The sequence below is a fragment of the Formica exsecta genome, unplaced genomic scaffold (genome assembly GCF_003651465.1).
Source record: "Formica exsecta isolate Colony F162 unplaced genomic scaffold, ASM365146v1 scaffold283, whole genome shotgun sequence".
NCBI classification, from domain to species: domain Eukaryota; kingdom Metazoa; phylum Arthropoda; class Insecta; order Hymenoptera; family Formicidae; genus Formica; species Formica exsecta.
In genome coordinates this window covers 437,752-447,033 of record NW_021850093.1, presented here as the reverse complement: position 1 = coordinate 447,033, position 9,282 = coordinate 437,752, and positions in this window count along the sequence as shown.

Below are 9,282 nucleotides of genomic sequence, written 5' to 3'. Positions count from 1 at the left end.
GGGGGGGGCGGAACCCACTGTGTCCACGCATATACTTTAAAACGCGAAGCGAGATCTACCCCACAATTGTTGTGTGGATAGGAAAGTGTATGCGTGGATCCAATGGATTCCGCTTCCCCCCTTACGGGGGAGCTCCACTTCCGAAAGATATAATCTAATCCAAAACTATTTCTTCTTATAATACGTAAAGAATAGCATTAAAACTATAAAACTTTAATTTGTTATATCTCCTAAACCAATGTCGACCGCCACTTGATTCTTGCGGCGAATTACTCAGAACACTCCCTCCTACAACATATCTAAGTGGCGATTAAATCGGTGAGGTGTGTCCTTTCATGCATATTTACCAAGAATTTTTGCAAGAACTTTTGTGATTGTCATTATTATTTAGTGTATTCTGCTTACTAAATCCTTCGATATCTTCATCACCGTGATCTCTCTTCAATTTAATAAGGATATCGATCAGATTGTTTCTCTTCTTGACGAATTTTTCGCGTTGAGCAATTGTCTCCCAGAAGACCTTACGCAGGAATATGTCGGTCTGTTTGCCGAAAAGCATTAAGCCAGTCAAGCAAGTTAGAGTTGGAATGTACAATACCGCGAAGAACTCAAAACTGTGTTCAACCCCGAAGATCATTCTGCCGTGCTTACAAAACTTGGCATCCGGAAATTTGGATAATTCTCTCACTTCCACTATCTTTCCCTTATCTGTCAACAATATCATCAGTTAATTTAATAATATTTAGTTAGGTAGATTTTATTTCATATAATTATTATATAAATCCCCAATAAAAATCGTAAAGGCTCTAAGTATTATAAATAGAATCGATAAATAACTGATAAAAGCTAATAAGAGCCGTGCACAAGGTCATGAACGTAGGTAAAGATTAATAAGGAGTTAAAAATAAATAATGAACTTTAATAATAGACGTTTTGGTCCTACTTCGCGAGACCGAAGTTTAAATATAATTTTGGAATAGAAACCGTTAGATCTCTTTTATATTTTAACTGTACTAAAGATAGCCCGGTAAATGTTCGGATTAACTTACACATCAGGAAGCATTTCTATTTTTATATTTATTGTAGAAGGTACATTCCTAAGTAATACACGCTTTGAATTTTGTGGTGCTCTCTTTTAGTTCCAAAGATATGGAATTTTGAAGTATCATAATTCTCCTATTTACTTGTATCATATCTTTTCGTTATATCCTACTCGCGTGTTTATATTTTTTTGTTTACATTTGCTCGTTATTGCATTACTATCAGTATACTTTTGGACTACTGTTTAGTTTCGCTAAGAATCGCTCTTTTTGTTTACATTTAATTAGCGATATGATTTAATAAAATATAAATTGTATACTGCTTTGTTTAGTAATATTTTTCTTATTTTATCTGAATACTTCACAAAAAAAAAAAATTATTATCATATATAAAAATAACAAGTAAAACTTTAAATAAACGCGCGGGCGAGGGAAAGGCTTTGCCCCTTCCTCTGTACTCCCACTCTGAAAAAAATACTCTAATAATAAAATAATCAAGAGACACGGTAGTGTCTCGCGCCAAGTCATGCGCAGCAACAGCAAGGCGTACCGTGTATCTTCACGCGAGCCGGTCAGTTGAGAGTAACTGAAATTATCAGATTTCAATAACGGCTGGACTGATTGAGATCTTACTAGGCTTAATTGATAGCTTGGATATTAATTATATAATAACAAAAATATCTTTATTTTCACTCTACATGTGTCGTGAACGGCCATTACAAGTTATTACTCATTTTTGAGAGATAAAGGAAAATTTTAAAGTTAGCTTTTACTACCATGTGTATATGTATAGATGTGTACGTACATTACGCGATCTGCGAAACCTATTCCGCTAAGAACTACTGAAAACGGAACAAAACTGTGGAACGCTCGTGATTAATTCCGCTCTCGTTCCGCGTTACGCTATTCCGTTGCATGGGTTCGCACCCTAACAAAGGTATTGGCGATATTTCCGAAACGCCGCGCTTTCTCCAATATTGCGCGTCATGTAAAGATAGGCGACTATGACGAGAACTGTTAGAACTTTCATGCCATCCAGGCTCCAGTGAGGCATTATAAACGCTATTTTACAATTTGTATCTCTGTAAAAATATTCATCTTACATCTATTTGAAAAATAGTGTATATCAATAAATATATTTAGCAATTTTTTTTTAATAAAACGAAATAATTCTACAGTTCATTGCATAAAATTATATGGAAAAATATCTACGAGTGACAAATGATTGCTAGAAAAAAACAGAAACTCTCACATTTTTAGGTTGAGCAAAAAATTTAGTTATGTTAATATATTTTATCTCTGTCAAAATATATAACAAAGATATAAATATGATGAAAGACTTAGATTTCTCAGATAAATAGCACAAAATAGCATTTTTGATCATATACTATAATTACACTTATTACTTTATTAATACATTATTACACCAGAATGTGAAAGATTTCATTAGCTACTTATGTTCTACTGATTATCTCGGGTACACGCTTTACAGGTTCGCAAGCTCTTTAGGGTTCATTTCTTCAGATGTCACTCTAGGAAAGGGTTGCACTATAAGAAAATCATAAAGCTCATTATTATTTGTATCATAACGACAAGATAATGACAACATAATTTAAAAATTTGGCCCCGAATTTTTTCCACTCTGACTATAAATAACATAAGGATATAATAGATTTGTAATTATTATCAATAATATATCTCAAATTAATTTCGTAAATAAAACACGATTAATCCAACATCTAGGTATAATAGTACTTGTGACATGCGTGCTTTTGACTTTATCATAGCTATTTTCAGATTTATTATTTTTCTTCATATTTAGTAAAATTTATTATTCTCTTTCTTTCTCTTTTTTATGTAATTATTTTAATAAAATTAACATGTTTTAACAAATTTATATTATTGTTAAAGTTAAGACAAAACGTTAAAAACTTGATAAGTTGCTAGGCGATCGTGCGCGATAGCACAGCATTATCGTAGGAAGCATTCCCAGCGATTGAAGGATACGAAGTTTCGTGCTCTCACTGAACTCTATACATACTGCATCCTCTCATATAAGTCTGGCGTAAACGTGCGGGATGACAAAGAGGGCATTGTGTGATCCTTTGTCTCTTTTCTTCTGAGACTCTTACACTGGTGTATGTATATATAATCGACACAACTACCACCATAGACTTCTGACGGTGATTTTTCTTCTGAGACTCTTACACTGGTGTATGTATATATAATCGACACCACTACCACCATAGACTTCTGACGGTGATTCTACCACTAAAAAAGAAGGCCTACAACAAAAAGAGACAAAAGGTCACACAATGCCCTCTTTGTCATCTCGCATCTTGAGTAGCATGGCGCTTTACATATATATAGATTCAGTGCGTGCCCCTCAGAGTAAAGAATAACAGGAGTGAGCATTTGGCATTAAGCGAGCGGACGGAAGTGACTATATATAAGTGGATGCTCAAGATGGTCGCTCAGGGATGAATTGCAGCATGACAGAGATACCGGAAGTTTCTCCAAGGCCTGGCAATGCACCATGATCTTACAATTAATACTTATTAATAATATTTGTTTAGCCTAATATTGGCTCTTCCTCTCACTTATTTAGAATTGGTAATCGTGCGCAAAATAAATGCAGACTGGAACAAGTAAGGCAATAAATGGCTGTACACGGCTCTGAAAAACGTCAAAAAAGTGGACGCTCAAGATGGCTGCGATGACGTACCGTTCGCGATAAGTCTACTCCTACTACCGATATGCTCACTCCTGTTATTCTTTACTCTGAGGCGTGCCCATTGTGTTCTCTCTCGCTCGCGCGTAGCATAGCGTTCTCTTTCGCTATGGTATGCGCGAGCAAGAGAGAATGCAAGGGGCACTATGACCCCTACTCCTCAACATTCGGTCTAGATCATAGACATAGTATATCTAGACCGAGTGTTGAGGAGTGGAAGCCGAGGTGCACGTAGAAAAGGACATACTCTGTTTCGTGCCCCTTGCGTTCTCTCTCGCTCGCACGTAGCATGACGAAAGAGAGCGCTATGCTATGTGCGAGCGAGAGAGAACGCAAGGGGCACGAAACAGAGTATGTCCTTTTCTACGTGTATCTTTAGTTGTATCTCGACCGTAAAGCGATACGTTAGAGCAGTGCTCGGAGATAGTTGCCCTTTTCGGGCCGATTCCGTGGCTCACGCCTATTGCCCCCCAATTACCGCTCGTGCGTTAGCAACGGATACGCGTAACTAAGGAGCGCGACGTTTTGTCTCAGGAGCGTCCGTATATAAGAATGCCCAAATATAATAATAAGACAATACTTTTCTATAAATAAAAGTTTTTCTTCAATATTTTATATCAATGAAATATAAAATGGGCCGAAATGTGCAACTAAATCCGAGCACTGGTCTAGATATACTATGTCTATGATCTAACCTAACTTGACAACTCAACGAAACAGTACCTATATGAAGTTTGCCGACAGAAATTACTAAATATGATTATTTTTTACTTTTCTGAGTATAATTCGTTTGTAAATTGTTTGTGATTGATTGTGAGTCTGTTTTTAACGTTTGTGACAAACTAGATTTTTTGTAATTAACAATTTTATGGCGTTTTCGAATGTAGCAGGTTTAATCGCTTCGAGAGCGATTAATGACGTCATTGCATCGTTTCTATCAATAAAAGACTTGAATTCATAGTAAAATATAGTGATTAATTGATCCGGGTTGGATTAACCCGTTCATTCAAAAACGCTATTAGTTTACTCATGATGTCAGCCGATACTTTTTAATAATGAACAGATTATGTGATAACTGATAACTGTAATCGACAGGAAATCATTTGTGATTTATAAATATACCAATGTTACGTTTGTGAATTAATAAATTTTTTAATTACGTGCAAAATAAGTTTATTTTATAATTGTAGTGCGTATGCGCAAAATATGCTTAGATTTCGAGACGCGTGACCATTTCCGCGCATTAATTAGCTAATTTCTAAAGACTGAAGAAATTTTCTACTTTACAGCCAATCAGTACGCTTATAAAGTTTGTCGTATGACAAATGTAATATTAGGATAATATTACATTTGTTATACGACAAACTTTTTAAGCGCATTGATTAGCTAATTTCTAGAGATTCAAGAAAATTTTTATTTTGCAGCCAATCAGTATGTTTAAAAAGTTTGTTGTACGACAAATGTAATATTACCCTTTTTAATTATCAAGAAACACGGTAGTGTCTCGCGCCAAGTCACGCGCAGCAACAGCGAGGCACCCCGGGTATCTATACGCGAGTCGGCTAGTTGAGATACCTTAGATTTATTGGACCTTAATAACGGCTGAACTGATCGTATTTTTAATAGGCTTAATCGATACCTTGGGTTTAAATTATATAATAAAAGTGTCTTTATTTTTTCTACATGTATCGTGAACGGAGGTATATGAATGCAAAGTCTTAATTTGAAAATTTTCTTTTAAGAAACGTCCACGTCGTCATCATTCACGCAAGTCTCCAACGCGCATGCGCGAATCTTGTACGGTTGGAGCCTTCGACATAAGATACCGCTAGCGGCACTTCGTGATGTTACTGCTCGTATCCATACCTGCTTTTGACAGGTATAGGTTAAATTTGCAATGCAAGAAAGCAGTGTTATATAGCGCACGCTTTCATTTATAAAAAAGTAAAACTGCAAAATTCTTTGTGATACTTGCGGATAGTTGGTGTTTGTATCCTATACCTGATTCAACTATCCACAAGTATCACAAAGTATTTTGCAGCTTCACCTTTTTATAAATGAAAGAGTGCTACGCTATATAATGTTGCACTCTGGAAAATTTAACTTATACCTGTCAAAAGCCACTATGGATAACTGCGAGCAGTTATCGATATAGAAATATAGACATACACATCAGTTAATATAGACATACACATCAAGAATACATATTTGAGTGCATTTGTCAAAGGAGTGTCATATAGTTTGTCATATAATTATTTGTCATGCATCATATACAGTTACAAGTATAAAATACATACACACATATCTGATAGTAAACATATATAGAATCGAATATAAACACACATCCTGTCAGTAACGTATAGAAATATTTTCTTATCTTATTTATAGAGACAAATAGAATATTGCAAAAATAATTTATGCTACGTAAAAACAAAACATAACATCGCATTACATATAAAATTATTCTATATTTATGATAAGAAAGAGATATATGTATTTTATAATATGTTTATTATAAGATATATAAATTTCCCCCCGCGGTCAACACTCTATCTCTTTCTAATTAATCTCTTACAGTCTCTGTTTTACTAATGTTACTTATACCTGTAGCTGCATATGATGCATGACAAATAACTATATAATGACAATCATTTGACAAATATATTTGAATACACTGTATTCCTTTTTACATCTTTTGCTTTTGATATATAATCAGGAGACAAGACAGATTAGTCAGATAATTTATAGCATAGCACAAGCATATAGTAATATATTCTAATTTTGATTATAGTAATTTTTTTTTTAAAGAACGAACATTTATCACTTTTATAAAAGTACTTGATTTGTTTAATCTGTCTCGTAGATATGTAGCATACACATCATTTTTACACTAATCGTTTGTGCTATGTATATCTGACTAGCCTGTCTCGTAGATATGTAGAATACATACATCATAACTTATATTATAATTTATATATTATAACTCATATTATAACTTTATATATAATTAGCAAGGTTTATTCTAATCTTAAATATTTTTAAAAAAAGAAACGTTACATCTATCATTTTCATATCAATAAAATTAAGATCTTAAATATTAAAAAAAAAACAATATCTATCACTTTTTAATTTATATTTAAGTTACAATATAAGTTATAATAATATAAGTTATAATATTGTTGCGTCCCTGCGAGTCGTCTGTGGTAGTTAATCCTGAAGTTGCTCCCGTCTGTAAGAGATCATCTCCAAACATGTCGCTAAAGGTTGTTGTAAAACAACGGCGGACATCTTGAGAGGGAGATCGGCCATCTTGAGTCTCGCGACGGATGTCATTCCGGGCGGACATATTTGAGATACGATTACCGTTATTACCCGTTCTGTATTCCTTGTTTAATTGTGTGTTCTGTGTTATTATTAAAGTCCCTTCTGTTCTTTTAAAAGAGTGTTAGTCATTTACGTCGCGGTACGCAAGTGCCGTTTGTGTCGCACGTGTTTGATTATTATGGAAGTCGACGCGCGGACGTAACAATATAATATAAATTATATAAGTTATGATGTATGTATTCTATATATTTACGAGACAGATTAGTTAGGTAATTTATAGTGTAGCACAAGCGTATGTATATATTATACAGGGTGTTAGAAAAGTCTGGAAACGGTCAAATATCTCGTAAACAATGCATTTTAGAAAAAAATGTTTCAGACAAAAGTTGTATGGTTTTTAGGGGGACATAAGGTGGTGTCATTAATTTGAACTTGAATAGTTGCTTGAAGGTCACGTAAAGGTTGTCAAGTTTTTCTCTAATTAAAAAGTTGTTTTATACTTAAATTTATTTTTTTAATTAAAAATTTTTTTCACTTATATATATTCCACTTTTTATTACATTGCAATTTTTAATATTAAAAATAATCATAAATGAATTTTGTAATATAAATTTTTAATAATTGGCGCAATATTTTTATATCATTATTTTTGTAGAAAATTAAAACAACTATTTTGTAAAACAGTCTTTTAGTTTGAATATGACAGTGTTTTTGTATTAAAATAACACTATTTTATATAAGTTTTTTTTATAGCGAAAGGCGCTTGTGCGCGTGCACTTGGCGCCTTTTTTCACTTTTTTTAAAAAAAGTTTTACCCTTACGCGACGACGCGCTCTCTGTGGGCAGGAGCCCTGAGTATACTTTGCGCATGCGCACTACAATTATAAAATAAACTTATTTTGCGTTATTAAAAAATTTATCAATTCACAAACATAACATTGGTATATTTGTAAATAATAAATGATTTCCTGTCGATTACAGTTATCAGTTATTATAAAATCTGTTTATTACTAAGAAGTATCGACTGACATCATGACTAAACTAAAATTGTTAATTATGAAAAACCTAATTTGCCACAAACGTTAAAAACAGACTCACAATTAATCACAAACAATTTACAAACGAAATACACTCAGAAAAGTTAAAAATAATTATATTTAATAATTTCTATCGGCTAGCTTCATGTAAGTAAAAGCAGGCGTCCTATTTCACGTCAGGTCACTAAAATATGAAGTTTGACCTGAAACCAGGTCGGGTCGACTACCAAATGTTTACAGCAGATGGTCTAAATAATTTATTCGAATTTGAGATATAGGCTGCGGCCTAAATGCTGAGTGTATAGCCGGATCTACAATAGATAAATAGTAAGTAAATCTTTAGCTTTTAGAATTATATCGGTCGAAAGTTTTAAGTTGTAAGTTTTGAGAAATGAGATCCGGCCAGCTCGCTTAAAAATTAGAGCTTCAGACAGCGTGGGAAATATTTCTGACCGAAAATTATGTTATATTTTAGAGCTTACAAAGAACAGAAAGCTAAAGATTTACTATGCCTATTGTAGACCTGGTCTATACGTGACCAGATTGTTCCAATTAGGGATTGGTTGTACATGCATGCGTGTTTCTGCGCATGCGCGGCGGTAGGAATACTGACGTGCATCTTTACCCCCACTCCTTAAATGAAGGCAAACGCTCGGTCTAGATATACTATGTCTGCGACGTACATGTATGCATGCAGACGTTGTGGTGGGACGTTATGATAGCAGGAGATTAGGTAATATAAATGTAAGATTTTTGTATGTTTAATTGTTGTTTAATTACAATGTATCTTTTTACATATATATGTATATATTTTATTTTTTAATATATCCTAAAAAATTTTTTAAATATTTTAAATGTAGCCGGCAACAGTGCCTCTTTTTCTTATACGAGATACTTAGGCTGCGGTCCGAAATACGCTTACAGCGCTATTAGCGCGCTGCCAGCTATAGTGCACGTAACGTAAACTATAGATTTTCAGTATTGTGAGCGCTCTGAGCGTATTTCGGACCGCAGCCTTAGTGCCGGTCTACAATAAGTGATTTAAGCCCTAAGCCTTAAGAAATTGACTAATCACAGTCGAGTATTCTCCTTATACTTGATTGTGATTGGTCAATTTCTTAAGGCTTAGGGCTTAAATCACCTATTGTAG